Here is a 14,824-nt window from a genome sequence, read left to right as displayed (position 1 = left end):
AAATGTACTTGGACCGCAGATAATTGTAGTAACATGGTCTGTTGCTGAACGGTTGAACCGTTGTACAGTATTGACTAGTAAACAGAACGCACTGAGGACAACTACGGTTTGCCCCTGCAGACACACTTGTGTGCCCCTGTTCGACAGCAGACAGAGCTTCCTAACTTGCTGGTTGATTGCGGTCAACTCTTCACTGAGCAATCCCTCGTTTTCCGCTAAGGCCGATGCTGCGTTAGCGAAATTATTCTGCTCGATGGATTGCTGCTACATAAGAGGACTAGCTTGCTAAAAATATATTGTATGGGCTTTAGTTGAAGGCGAACAGGTAGAGTCGCTAACGGTTTTATTTATGTCAGCACATCTTAAAACTAGAAGTCGGTCCAAATGAAGTTTAACGGCTTCATTAGTTTGTGAAGATTTTATAATATCTTTAGAAGACTATGTACTTTTCGATTTCTGAGACTTGACATTGGTTTAAATAAGTTTGTAGATCATGCGTCACTGACATCGAATAGGGTGTAGTTGTGGCTGTACATGAAAAAGATGCATGACTTCGTTTCGAAGTCATGCACCCGTTGCCTGGCATGTATAGGCTACCTTCTTTTTTAGATTTACTAGCCTTTGTAGACTATCATCATTTGGGCTTCAAAACTCATTTATGATTGACACCATCATTAGAGAGTGCATACACAATGCGTTGTATATCGAATTTTTTGTGATAGATTTTTTCGTCATGGGTTCTGTAGGTGTCAGCTCCTGTGCAGACGAGAATATGTTGATAAATAAAATAGGTATTGAGAGCTGTCTTGTTTTCTCTTAAAGGCCAACATGGTATCTGCGCTTCGTTAGCCTCAAATAGCGATCTAGTCATGTCACTCACAGTTATTTTAGCACGTAGATTATTGTGGTTTCCGCATTAGGCCACCGCGCTTATTGCGTGACGTGTACACACTTGTAAAGAAAACAGTTTTCTTTTTCTAACCTTTAATACTTTTTGACAGAACAATGGCGTTTATTTGCATACTATTAATATTTGTGAAAAATCAGAGCATTTAATAGTCAACAATAATGTCTGCTTCTTCAAACGTACATTTTTTTCCCCTCAGGGCTTTGCAGTAATTTCCTGATGTCTTTGATGAATTGTTATGAAATAAAGTATTGCATGGCAACCTTTTCGCTGTAGCTCATTTAGCCTACAAAATATGCGAAATTATTAACAATGATTAAGGTTCGGCGGTCCCGAAAAAAATTGCTAGGTAGGACTCAATGGGCGTACGATAAATTCGCTTATTGAGCTAAATGGTTGGTCTCGGCTTCTGACCGCAAGATATAACTGTCGGCGCAAGAACTGATGCCCGGTGTCAAGTACTCTCATGCTCCAAGGAGGGCAATTAGGCTCCAGGTAATTCTTTATCCTTCTCGTGTACCATCATAACGATAATGGTACACTCACTGGATTGATGCTGGAGTTATTGTGAAACGTAGTATCTAGGACATTCGCTCAATGAGACTAGACAGAGTGTTATTTGCTCTGAGTTGCTAAATATTGTTACGTAACGACGAAAGACAAATATCGTATCTGAATTCGAACTAAACGCATGGACGTGTGATATATACATATAAGTAGATAAGACCGGACTTGGACTTGAAAAGCCCGTGCAAGTCTTACCCAACTTACCCAGCGATGCAAAAGATATATATTTCTCGTTACCGGGCTAGTTGTTCAGTCTGCACTGTTAGAAAGTATACTAGAAATTTTCGAACTCCTCTCACAAGCACAATTGTTTATTTTTTTTTTTTTTTTTTTTGCTTTCAATCAATTATCAGTAGCCTTTTGACATTTGAATCGTAACATACTTGTCCTATTTTTGTCTTGAGAAGTTGTCGAGAATCTGAAACTGCTCCCTTTATCTGGTCTATTTACCACTTGATGAAATAAAGCCGGACTTATATTTCACGATTTTTCTTCGCTTTGTCCAGACATGATGTGGCAATCATTTATTTTTATCTCTGTATGCAAATACGACTTGTGTTATTCAGACATGAAATTTTACGAGAATCGATGAATTTATCCTTATACAATATCTTTGTATCGCAGATACATCGAATTAAATGGAGGAACAACACGAAAGAACAAGCCGTTTGGTAAAAATTTGGGGGAAACCCAAATGTTTCCCGCTTCCTTCTCCAGCGTCAACAGCAACAGATCTTTTACAAGGAGTTGACGCCAAATCAAGGGTCATGGATATAAAAAGTATCCGTTTCCATCACTTCGTCAATTATAACCCTATTGAATTTTTCAGTGGCTATTAGCCTCAAGTGCCTCCTGCTCTTTTCGTATTCGTAGAGTACGATTTTATAATTTTTGCTAATTTTTTTTAATAATTTATTCTACACAGGACACTATGTACACTATTGTAAAGTAAACAAAAATTGTATATGTGAATAAGAAAAAAGGGGCATATATAGGATTCGGAAATCGGGTTGCGCGTGAAGCTGTCTCATCCTACAAAATAGACGAACGTCTAGAAGTTATTTTGAAATAGTCTATCTTTGGCGCTACTCCCTCCAGCAGCCCAATATATCTATCTAGCAGATTGCTTTCTATAAACAAACACCTATGGCCAGTGAGCTACTCAAAGCAAAATGCGTACCTGAAAAAATCAGCTTTTTCTCGTACGATAATAAAACAGATGCTAACAGACGGATGAGTAGGGCCAAATGGCGGGTCCGGCAGCGAGCCCCTTCTGACGCTCTGGGAAGATTCCTCAGGTCTCCGACGCTGCGACCTTTCGTATATAAGAATTTCCATTTGTTTGGCGAAATAACTTACGAATTATCTTTCTACAGGTTTGAGTTTTGCGACACTTCACGGTGGCGTCAAGGGAAATATCCGTTGTGGCGATATGTGGACGAAAGACGCCAGCATCTCTAGGCATGATCCTGGCTCCCGTTTAATTCAGGGAGCCTAACACTGCCCGAGCAGATAAGGAGTATATGGCTATGATCGTGAAGTAGCGTGTTTAGAATTAGATCAAGATGCACAATGATCATTTCGGATAGCGGCATACGCCACTTGCACCTATTTAATATGCTTGCCTCAGCATTCGAAACATGCTGCTGGTAGGACTTTGAAACGTAACGTAAGAAGTATTTACCTTGAGTAACTGATTATTTGCGTAAGTTACTGATTTCCTATGAGCGGAATGCAACCAGTTGTCAATACCGCCTCAGTTGTAGCTGCTGACGAAAGAGGGAGGCGGACGTAGCATTTAGTTTCGACATAATACCGAGATTCGAAATGAGTTTTCTTCTATATCTCCTTGAAATTTCCTTTTCCTCGTCCATGTAGTATCCATGCATAACATAACAACCTGTAGTCTCGTCGTGTCCGTAAGTGAGAAATAGTATCGATTGTTGCGGTTAACAATTGCTTGCTTTCCTGTCGCTTGCTGACACGCACCAGTCATGGATGACTGGTATAAAGGATAAGGAGTAACATTGCCTCTATCAATTACAGATAACAATCTCATCTCGACAAATGTGAGCCGTTTATGAACGATTCGATATTGACAACGAGCAGAAGTTTGAGCCAGTTGGACAGATTTCTAACAACATGCCGATGTCCTTCGCTTCTTCAAATCTACTCATCGCTTATTGAAAAACGCAACAAATAGGCCAAAGTAATGGCAACGATTGGAGAGATTTATATTGACCGATTTAAATGCATCAGTTCTAAACGTTGACTAGACGTTTTTCATTGCAGCTGTATAGTGTTTCCATTGTGAAAGCAACGAAAAAACTCACCGGGAAGCCTTTGCAATATATCATATGACATGCGACCTGCCTCGAAAGTATACAATCGTACCTAGGTAGCAGATTTCTTCATCAAGATATGGCGAGGCCAACCACCCTAATTTCATGTACCACCTGATACGGGTTCTTCAAACGCATGATTTACTTTGATTTTAGAGGATCTATCTAACGGGTTTCATTTATTAGGAAAAACAACTTATTCCACATAAACTTTACACAATGTTAACTTAGGTTAAATTGGCCGTGTCTGAAATGCGTCCTTTTTGTACAGATTTTGTCCTCTTTCTAATGCGATTGATGCATATTCATTTTAGATGCGAGTAGTAGGAGTAAACGATATTTTCATTAAAATTTTCTAGATCTCCAGGAGCGGTTTGTATCTGCTGGAAGACCTGCAGGATTGACCATACGTAAGGTTTCCTAACGACAATGATGTAAGGCTCGAATTTGGTAAAGGCATACTGTCAAAGACACTTCTATTCGATGCACTATTAGCCCCTAGTCTTCCACGGGTAGTGACGCCGATTCGGAAAGCGTGTGTTTGACTTGGGTGGATAGACAGTAGTTACTTTACTTTTTTGTTTTGTGGATATAAATTTTGACCACGTGGAATAACTCGCTCAAGTGATTTCCTCGTGGTTAATGTTTAGCATCATAATGCAGTGCCTAAATAACGTACTGCAGTTTTGCCCTCTAACAGCTGATGTCATCTAGGGCACTTTGCCGAGGACGACGACGACGGCGGCAGCGCCACGACACCGGCAACGTTCACCGAGTTGGCACAATAAGCCTCCGCCTTCTCTAAGATAAATCGGATACGCCGGCTGGAGAATTCCGAAAATGTCGCCTTTTATACCGAGTGATGAAAGTGCCTGCGCAAGCTTTTACAACAGCCAGGGTTGCATGAGGCGCACTTTTTGGCAAAGAAGCAGGAACAGGTACCCTCAATTAGCCTGGGGCGACACGGAATCCGACCAGTATAGTCCCAGAGTGATGAACATGGCACCCCAAGCCTAGTCGATATCTCAATTATGTTGCTATAATCTAACACTGATTTTTCTTATGTACACTTTGTGTTGAATTTTTCGATTTAAGTCTAACCGAAAGAACATTTTCATTACGTAATTTTCTTTGTCATTGTGACCATTCCACTGTGGTTGCCCCACTTCTGCGTCGAATTTTTTTGCCAGCCGGAATAGGGTCATAGTGTTTCTCTGCGATGTGTTCGTGCATGCTGTTCTATCATAGAGGACTTGCGTTCGTCCGCGAGCATGTATACATATATAAATTAGGCAATACAAATTGTCTATGAGTAATACTGTCTGATCATCGAGTAGAAACTAATGAGACTAGCCACAAGAGACCATTGGGCAGCGTCAACGGGGAACAGCCATGATCAAAGCTGATCGGGAGCAGTTAGCTTTGTTTAGTCTGAGGACCCCATTTCTAATGAAATCATTCTCAAAGTCGCTTCTGACCATGTCATTTTTTCCTTTGGCACAATTTTTCCATCCGCTTCGATGCTTGGATCCAAGCAAATTGACTGCTCACCATTCTTTATGTATGTGAGTCTGTATAGCAATATCCGTTGAGAATCAAAAACTGACTCTAACTTCACCTCGACTATCGTGAAGTCCGCAGCTCTCAGCCGATCACACTGACACCATACGAACCTCATAACAGAGCACAAGATTTTTGCGTCTCATTTATCGAACATTTGGTCGACTAATAAAGCATTGCCATCTAATCACATGAAAAAATGACTTAAAGTTTCTTTTTTTCTAAACGTATTTTTCTTGGTGGCAAGTTTCAAACGCCCAGCGCAAATCGGTGTTGTGGAGAAGTATCACGGTCATGCTCCGAGATCTAAAGCCCGAGCTAAACGCGAAACGAAATGACTTCTATCAAGTTTTTACAAGCGAGTCCGGTGTACTTGAAAACTGAATAATTTTTTCAGCTAGTTGGGCTAGTTCCATGACTTTTTAATATGTGTTAGCGGTACTGTTCTTTATTTTTACACACTTGGCCCAGCTCTCTGTTTCCGGTCAACCATATAGCTACCGCTTAGGTTCCCAGCTGTAATTTCTCTACCTATGGCTCGTCGAAGTAAATCGATCGTGGCATATGCGTGCCGTGTGCTTGTTCTCTTTAGGGCACGCAAAAGCCGTGTAATCAAGCAGACTTAGAGAATAACCGAATTAAAGCCAGCATTGAATATTCCTTGGACAATCTAGGAAGTAACTGACGCCTCGTAATAAGGTCCGGCCTTGTCATCAGATAACCAGACTGGAGACTTTCGATTGCCGTACCAATACTTCATGAGTCTTTTGAGGAATCAGAGGTTGCATTCATCGTATTATTGTCGGCGTGTATCTCATAGGAGCAGATGTTTTCGATATCCACTGCGAGTACTAGCATCACGTTACCTCCGAATCTATCCGATACGCTCATCGATTTCTCTCCGGGGCGACGCTTTTCTTGCCTGCTCCCTCTCCCGCCCATTGTTGTCACCGATGTTCGATGACTTTTTGCTTTGCTGTGGCCTTGGAAAAACAAAAGCTTGACCACTCACTGAGCATTGATTTTCGAGACTGAATGATGGTTTTTCTTCTAAATGCAGTTCTTCTTAGAAGGTCGGAATATTTTGCTTACCAACTAAATGTCGTACCTGAAGGGTTGTTTAGTTTCAAAGGATATATGACAAATGTATGGCATGCCATGCCAAATTCTAGGTGGCTATTTCTCTGTTGGCTACTTGATTACTGAAGCTCACAACTGATTAGCCTGGACGAAAGGTCCGATGATAGCCATACATTTATTCAAAACGAGCGCCCAGCACCGCAAGCGTAGATAAAGAACTTCCGTCTGAGCAAATTGATAGCGATACATTTACCCACATTTAAATTTCTTTCATATTTAGCAAAGGTTCATTAGAAATCAAAAAAGGTCTTATTTGTAATAAGGTATTGTGACGTACTCGTATGAGAATGTACTTGTTAGCAGATAATTTAGGACAAATGCAAATCTACAATCATCCGATTCTTGCACTTATGCCTTTTTAGTTATTCGGTAAAAGTAACTGCAAGTTTACGGGGTGTGGCCAACATAAAGGCTTCTCATTTGTCAACTGAAGGCAAATGTTGGCTGTGTGCCATTTGCACCTGTTTTAGATACTGTTCAGCATATCGGTTATGCAGGTATTCGAAAAAAACATTGTCAACATAAAAATATTTCTATTTCGTCTCGAAGACTCTTATCAGCTAGAGCTAGTTTTGGTCATGAATACGCATACTACCACATTCTACGATAACATGGCCAGCTTGAGGTACTTCTAGAAGCGCATGAGAGACATCGTTCCTAAAACACTGCTTTAAATATCCTTCCTAATGATATTATACTTTGCTAATTATGTACGCTTACGTAAATCAGAGCTACTTTTCAAGCAATGATTATAATTTCTTGGACAAGCCGCTGATTAGCAAACACGGGATCCATCGACTCAATTGCATGGATGCCGGCAATTTGCGCCGACATTGCATATTTTATAGAGTCTAAGCAATATTAAGAAGCTCTCTTGCTGAATGTTATTACGGGTGGATCTCACGTAATTTTGACGGCTGTTCGACATCTAGTCATCACTGTATAGATCGACGGCCAGAGGTCAAACAACTATCTACAGGGGGCTGAACCAATCCCATTTTGCCCTCTTGGTTCGATTAAACTTCTTTATATCGCCTGCGACGTCTCGCACAGTGAGTGTCTCGCACAGTACGGCTGAGGTCTTGGATCTCGATTGTGCTGTTGTATTGTCTCTCAAAAGGCCGACGCGACTTGTTCGTCCGCGTGCCATAGACCTAACAACTGCGTCCAGCGAACTCAACGAGAGGACCGAATGCAATATACATTATCATACGACATCTTCTGGCCTCGAGCACAATAAAACGCTGAAGGCGTCAATGCGACGGATATGTGCTTAGCCAGGACCCCCAACATGCCATGAGGGTAAATAAGCCGTTTGTCTTTCTACTGTTGCTGGATTTTCGTCTTTAGACTTGTGGTGGCTTGAAAAATCGCAGTTCAATAATTTTCTTTCATTCGTTAACCACCCACATAGCGCTTAAAGTAATTTTTGGACACATTCTTCAAAGAAGGGCCTGTGTTGTCTGTAATCAAGGTGTCGCATAGACCTGCTTGATTTTGGTTTCAGTTGTAGGCAAGGAGATAAGTGAACGCTACCGGTCATCGCTGTGCTTTAAACAAGGAAAACTCTTTGAAAAATGGATTACAATTATCACTTTTAAAGGCACTCCTAAGTACGTAAGGAAGCACGTAAAGGCCGCATTATCAGAGCTTTCGAAAAGCGCGTATCGACAGAAGTCGCAATTGTAAAGATCTGAAACTTTGTTAGCCTGGCCTATTGTTACAATTCAGAGCTAATGCTTAGCCCTAAAACATGCTAAGAGAGAAAGTTGGTTGGCTAATCGAACGTTCTTCACTAGAACACGCGAAGTGCGAGTGCGGGAATCAGAAATTGAGTAAATTCGTTCATAACTTTGCAGGCTATTTCTACCGTCTAATAAAATTTTGGGCTTTTGTGTTATGAGCAGACAATTGCCAAGGCAGTGCAGGTAGCAACCCACTACAACTGGCAGCTCAAATAGAGGAGGATGGTACGATATAGTAACAAAATAACACACGTTCAAACTAAAATTTTTGCACTCGCAGAATTAATTTCATATTTGTTCTTCAACAATGCACAATTTGGGGCGAAAAAGCACACCTTCAAGACACCTACTAAGAACGTTCGATCTACAGGCAGTGTATGCACGAACACCATAAACGTTTCACATGAATTTAAGCGTTACCTGTTTCCGTACCGCTGGTGGTAAGTTGAATGGCTATAGAAGCGTTCGTTCGGAAGCCATTGTTACAACTAAACTTTTTCGCGAGACCAACGTAAACGCATTACGGATTTCAGATTCCGTGATCCATTGTTCATGACTGTTCCAGTAACGATTCACTTTACAGTCATATTACTGCTCTCCTATTCGACTAAGGGACAGAGTTGAATGTGTATCTAGATCACGTAGAAATCCTAACGTGCCTTTCTGAGGAGGGATTACCTTAACTAAGGTTGACCGTGTAATTAAAGGAAGTCCGATTTCTGGCGGATTGACACACCATATAGAGAGAGCTCTTCTGAAGCGCTAAACTATAAACAAAACGAGAATCTAGTTTCTTAAACGCTTGGCCGTAAAGGACAAGATCCTTATCTGATATGACTACTAATTCATCCAACGAGGAGCATACTAAGCCGCATAACAAAGCGAGCCTTCGACTACAGCAAATATACACACACAATATAAGAAAAAAATTCAACAAACGTTTTAACAGAAAAATCAAACAACCAGGCAGCATCTACCGAGGTCTGCTTGAGAAACTGATCCTTTATGGTTTGTTTAGAACGACTTGCTTTACTAACTATTTATGGCAGTGCCCTGTAACTCCGAACTTCAGATTCACATTGAACAAATGCGATTACGAAGTAAATAATGATCCTAGTGACACTAAGACTTAGCTATAGATCGGAGCCGAAACCCCATCATTTGTAGAATGGTGGTTTAACAAGTCGAAGTTAGAGCTGTTCCTCTATGCCGGCTTCTGGGGAGAGGGGGAGGGGGGTGAAAGTACCAATCATAAGTATATAAATGATTGTCGCAAATTCCGTTCTACATATACGTACACTTTTGGTATGAAAGAATCATAGGTAGACCTTTTAGGACTAGCTATTTCCCATTGTAAATGTGTTTTAAAAATGCCAGGAAAGAGAAAAAGCCAAACTTTTTTTTAGTCGCGCTATGGTTTGAGAAAAAAATTACTGATTTACATAGAGACAACAGCACCACTCAACTGTTTACTGACCGACTCCATATTTGAAGGCAATTTTTTTAGTCTGGCAAGGATTTGCCTTCATTATTACATAATGATATATTAATTCAGCATGGCCCCGAGCTTGAAATTACAATTCACGATATAATACGGCCTTAACTGGCTACTTTGGAACAAAGTTTTCCTTCGTACAACAATCTATAAGATCGCTGACGTTCGATAGTTGTGTCCATACATGCTTACTGTCAGTTCCGGTGACCGTTAATTTTGTTTTTGGAACCTGGCTTACCATTTCCTGTTTCATGCCAAGAACTAAACGTAAACAAACCACGTAGTAAGTTGGCCTTTATATGCATGCGGTCACACTTATGCAGCTGCAACAGCTCGACACGTACAAGGAGAACTCAGAGCGACGCCAGCGCAAGTTAAGTGTTTCTCTTACCCTGCATTAAGCGTTTCGAAACTTTCGCTGTCGAGCCATATCGAGTACACCATTTTCACTTGGTCTTCCCCATGGCTGAAAGCGCTCTGAACGTGTCGTGTGAATTTTGTGTCTATCTATGCTTCTAACTCTGGACCATTGACCTAAATTCGCCCGAACGGCAAGCGGGTTATGAGTCGTTATGAGCCAACCCATTCCATAGTGCTCTACAGAGAAATGGCACACAGAAACAAAACGTGCAGTCAGGGAAGCACCGCACGAAGTGCCGACTGTATTCATGTACATTAAACACCGCCGCGCGGCCGTAACAGTAACTACATCAGCAGAAGCAGACCCAGCTGTTCCAGAGGAATATTTCGGTGCCTAAATGCAAAATTGACACTCGCTATTTTTTCGGGAAACAAAGCTTCACTGAAGTATTGCCAGTATTTTTGTTTTAGCTGGTGGGCTGAGGGTGCATGGGGCTAAAATGCAGCTCTTACCAGTGTTGCTTCCAAAGACAAAAGATGGCAACTGCTCGACTATACTAATGTTTATGCATATGTTATTAAGGTATCAGCAAATACTACCCTCTGCAGCGTACTTGTTTCTTAATTAAAGATTTACATGCATGTTGATATATATGTATATTATACAACTCCGCTACCAAGTTATCATGCCTGTAATTTTCTTCTGTAAAAAGTGTGTATACGTTCAATCAGTGACGTATCATTAACAGTGAACAGTGACATCGTTCACTAAATAATTTTGAAGAAAAAGTTATGCTAAATTTCAGCCGTCTACCTTCTTCCTTCGCGCATATCTAGCAAAACTAACAGCGATTCCGAAATAGATAGTTGCTCTTCTTTGAGTCAGAGTTCACTAATGTATGTAAGCTTCTCTTTAACTTTTCCAAAGAAATAGGCTTTAAGGCGATATAATGGACAACTAATTAGAACACATACACATTATCTTATATATAGTCGCTTCGTTGGTGGATGTCGTCATGTGGGGACAATTGATCGGGTGGCCCAATTGTAGTAACAATACTATTGTAACTCAGACTCAGCACAAATATGTTCTGATATATTTTTGTCCAGCGGGATCCAGCCCTAAGAGCCCGATTATTAATGACTTGGGTCGAAGTCTTCTGTACAACTAGGTTGGTTGAAAAAACGTTATTATTATTATTATTGCGATCATATGCATATTAATGGATAGATTTAGAAAGGTCGGGTTAATCTGAAAATTCAGTTTTCATCGCCCTGAGGCGCGGTGAATTTTCACGAAGTCGACTATACATTGCCTGCGAATTATTTTCTAAGTAACAATAGGACCACGGTAGTTCAGGCTCAGACGTTTTTTTTTTTAAAACATCTTAATGTTATTTGGCTTCAAAAAGGTGATAAGCGGCATTATGATTCTAAGCGATATTTTAAAATCCTCATATTGTAGGTTGAGGAAAATCTATATCTACACTAGGACATGCTTGTCACCCCATTAATAAATATGAGCCAATCGCAATAGAAAGGTTGTCCCCTTTTTAAAAGTACTAATATTACTAACGTTGCTATGGGACCGAAGCTTTTGAGTAGCCTACTTAACAGTCCAGATATAATATATTTGGTGTCATCATTGTCTATTTTTTCTACTATGCCACTGGTTTATCACAGTTCCCAGATGCGTATCTGATCATCGAATTCGCTTCGCTGTCTGTTATGCAGCAACCTTAAGTGATCGAGACAAACGTTTGAAATACTCTGACTGTGTGTTTATAAACTTGTTTGTTCTATTACCGCACGATTTAACATGCTTTGATAGTGCTTCTTGTTCTGCTGTCTTCTGTCTGTGGTGTTTTTCTTTTACTCCTTTTTCTGACAGTTTTCCATTTGAATAAAGTTCAGAAAACTAACGAATGCGCGTGTACCATACGCACTGCTCTATACAATGACTTATTATTTCCTTTCATCTTCGTCTGTCGGTAACCGTCGATATTTCATTTGCAGAATTTGGAGAAAGCAATTTCAGGCGCTCGGTGCGATTTGGCAACGTAATGTCTCCCTTGCAAAAACGATACGCAAGGTGTGCCCCCGGCCCAAAAGCCCCTTTATTTCGATCGACGACTAATAATAGAGCCAGGGCGAGATGGGAAGATTAAGAGGGGTTGGCAGTCGACAGGATAACACGACAGGGGTGGGGAAAAGTGAGGTCGAGATCATTGTCCTTAGCCAAGGGTCAACGCAACCTATCCTGGAAGGGCTCAAACAGGAATAGTTGAAATGGCAACGAGTGTTGGTTGTGATGATGGCAAAGATCCTGCAGCTTCTACCATCGAAATTTGCTTCTGCTACCAGGAATTTTTGATAGTGGCTCTCGTGCAGCCGTTTTACAAGATGCTTGCTTACGTTTCTATGAAAATTCAACGACGGGTACGATGACGTAGCTTAATTAAAGTGAGTAGCGGAGACACTGAATGGTCGGTTGAATGCAAGCTTCTTTCTACCTAGTTCTGCGTGCAGATGTTTGGTTCAGGTCCCTTAATGCTGTTTTCACTTCTTCGCCTACTTGGATTGTCTGTGACAATCATCGATCATGGAAGTTGTGTGCTATCGGAAAATTTACATGGCCCTTTGTTGTCATCACTAAACTCTGCGTCGACACCGCCGGTTCTGCCGCTGTCACGACAGCAGCGCCACCCGTTCTTAAATATATGAGGATTTGAAGAACATTTTGATGCGACAGATATACTGACCTACAAACCGCTGAGTATCATCACCTCTATTACTAATTTTATTATTATCATGCACCCTAACATCCAATCTTAGCCGCTGGCGTTGTGGCATATTGGTATAGCGGACATTTACGCTCAAAAGAGCGTTTTTTAAGGAGGCAGTGAAATAAGCGACGCCGGAAAACAGAGAGGCCTAAGGCCTACAAGTAGTCGTGGGGAACAATCTGCCCAGGCCTAGTCGCTTGCCGTTTCCATAGCGTTCACCCAATGCCATCTCTGTTACCTACTGCCACTAAAAGATCCACCGTTCTGACCTCACCGATACTACGACGGAGAAAGCACCACTGTAACGAGAAACACACACGGACAGATCAAAAACCGTAGAGACGGTGAGAGTGTACAACACTAACAGTAGCAGCAGCAGCATTACAGGACGTAAGCTGGCCCATATTGCCCACTCCCAGAGGTGAACTGCGAAACACAGAGATAGGACGAGTGCTGTGGTGCCAAGAGTCGTATCTGATAGAGCGTTAGTCTAGAGAGCGTGTGGAGGACCACAGACATAGGTGCGTGCATACCTCTGAGAAGAGTGAAAAGGAATTCTAAGGGCTTGGACTAGGGCCAGATCTGGGGACGACAGTAAAAAACCAACGAAGAAGTACTGTGGAGCGAAGAGGAAGAGCTGGAGTTGCTGCTGCCTTAACGCCATCGACGCGCAAGAGCTGTGGCGTATCAACTGTTCGGAGCCGGACATCGCTGATTTTTGACGGAAGCCGGTGCCGTGCAGCAACTACGGCTCTAGTAATGGGCTCGGCCTTTTGACCTGCGTCCACGTGGTTCCACGTGCACACGAGTACCGCACGGATGCAGTCAGCACGAACGATAAAGAACGCTACCGGCTTAAGGCGGTTCGGATGATAGCCGCACCTGTGCTGCTTTTTCTATCGTTAATGTCGCTACTATGACTATTTTTCCCCTGTTCCGCAATGTTCTCGTCCTCTGCGAAGCTTGTGGCTGTCACCAGCACCATACCCGCTGGATAGGTAATTAAATGAGCACCTGAGACGTGGGAGGTACTCGGCAGCAAAAATCCTGTGAGCAGCTGACAGCATCCTTCGTTGTCTCGACGGAGAACAGCAACGTGAAATCGGGCCAGAGCGAACACTCAGGCTTCTTTTTATCCTATCGTGACTGCAATAGTGCGTTGAACAGAGTGTCACCTCTCGAGAACAGCTGACCAGAAAAAAAAATAGTGTCGTTGGCTGACGGACAATTAAATATGAAGAAGGTCATGCGTACACTATTCTGTCGGCCTTTTTGTTCGCTGGCCTTTGCCTAATTGCTAAACGGGTTGTAATGAGCGGTCTGCTAACTAGAACACCACCATTATTTCCTCCGCCGGCATTGTCCTACGAAAGAATACACCATTGCGTACCGCTACGCGTGCTGTACGCTCGTAAAATAATGGAAATGGATAAAGACAACGAAATCATAATTAGGCAATTTTCTGAGTGAGATTTCTCCGTGCAAGAATGGAATTCGTAGTGGTATTTGTGATCGATGTGTAAAACACACCAGTATTGTGTACATAGATTTTTGCATATTCGAAATACTGCCGATACTCGGCTGATATTGATTAAGAGTTTTGTGTTTTAGGATGTAGTTTCTAACATTAGCTTCTTCCCTGCGAAATGCTTCCATAAGGCTTAAAAGTGTAATAGTTACTGCTCGAGCTACCCTTGGGTGATATTTTACGCGCTATTATTTCCGAATGTTCTGAAGTATCGTGACGATTATCGCAATTTCAAACAATTATTGTAAACAAATCAGAAGTGAAAATTTTATTCAACTGGTAATTGTCAGAATCATATATTATCGAGAGCAATCATAACAGCAACAATCGAATACTACGACACAATACCGAACTCAGCTAGATACGTATGTTTATAATTATAAATAAACTTAGT

General features: G+C 41.6%; 1 protein-coding gene across 12 annotated transcripts in view; it reads right to left on the bottom strand.

Annotated features, from left to right (window-relative positions):
* Positions 1-14,824, bottom strand: part of LOC111246495 (uncharacterized) — a 49,297-nt gene that overhangs the window by 7,008 nt on the left and 27,465 nt on the right. Inside the window, exon 1 of one of the 12 annotated variants that reach the window (XM_086985083.1) lies at positions 8,682-8,941. The exons of 8 other annotated variants lie outside the window; for them this stretch is intronic. The gene's annotated coding sequence lies outside the window, so the exon portion shown is untranslated. Of the gene's footprint in view, positions 1-2,654; positions 3,012-8,681; positions 8,942-14,824 lie in introns of those variants that run through there. 3 more of the 12 variants (XM_086985089.1, XM_086985090.1, XM_086985084.1) reach the window with 3 other exon arrangements.

Source organism: Varroa destructor, unplaced genomic scaffold, assembly GCF_002443255.2.
Source record: "Varroa destructor unplaced genomic scaffold, Vdes_3.0 BEIS01000003.1, whole genome shotgun sequence".
Classification (NCBI taxonomy): domain Eukaryota; kingdom Metazoa; phylum Arthropoda; class Arachnida; order Mesostigmata; family Varroidae; genus Varroa; species Varroa destructor.
The sequence above is the reverse complement of the archived record's forward strand: the minus strand, read 5'-3'. Positions and strand labels throughout refer to the sequence as shown.